The sequence below is a fragment of the Sorex fumeus genome, unplaced genomic scaffold, assembly GCF_029834395.1.
Source record: "Sorex fumeus unplaced genomic scaffold, SorFum_2.1 ptg000045l, whole genome shotgun sequence".
NCBI classification, from domain to species: Eukaryota; Metazoa; Chordata; class Mammalia; order Eulipotyphla; family Soricidae; genus Sorex; species Sorex fumeus.
The window spans coordinates 20,027,190-20,028,183 of NW_026606102.1; positions in this window are offsets into that span (position 1 = coordinate 20,027,190).

Here is a 994-nt window from a genome sequence, read left to right on the forward strand (position 1 = left end):
CTCAGCAAACATTTTAGAGAGCTTTAATGCATGTCAACACCATGAAGTGGTACCCACTCTTAGAATTACCTCTCTACCTGTATTCAGGTTGAAGGCAGAGATATACAACATTCTCTGGCTAAAATGAGCAGGGCAGTTATATCCCTTTCCTTGAGGGGAAAAACAAAAATTATTTAGGTTTAAAAATCTGTTTGGGGGGGCTGGAACAATAGCACAGTGGGTAGGGCATTTGCCTTGCACGCGGCTGACCCAGCACCGCCAGGAGCAATTCCTGAGTTCATGAGCCAGGAGTAACTTCTGTGCAACGCCGGATGTGACCCAAAAAGAAGAAAATCTGTCTTGAAGAAGCAGTCCTTGAAGAGGAATGAAATAAGTGTTGAGAAATGTCTCTAGGGTATTTGGTCAAGGAGCAGCTATCACAGGTATAATTACATAAACTGACTGAGAAGGACTTACTGTCCACCTGGGCTACGTGGTCTGACTGTCAGAACCACTGTCATATATGTGTCCATTCACTGACTGAAGTTCTTCAGGAACTCATGACTCTAATATGTCAACTTGCCATGTTGGTGATTAACTGATAACTCCTTTGTTTTTCTGATGCATATAATTGAAGCCAGGAAATATACATGAATAGAAGCATAAACTTCCTTTTACTTCAAGTAAAGTAGTTTTATGATGGAGGATTCTAATTCTAAGGTGATTTTGGGATTCCCAGAGAGAAAATTCCTGAGTGCAGAGCCAGGAGTAACCCCTGAGGACTTCCAGGTGTGACCTAAAAAGAAAAAAAAACTAGGGAGGATTGTTTATGGCAGCATGTAATGATGATAAGCTAAACTACTCCTGCTACCTGGATTAAAGGACAATACAATGCAACAGAATATACCCCCATGTACATTCTAGAAGGCTAACCAATAACTAAATATCATCTTTACAGTCATGATCAGCAACAAGATCTTCAGAGCTGACTGCCTGGCTTTTAATTCTGGATGTA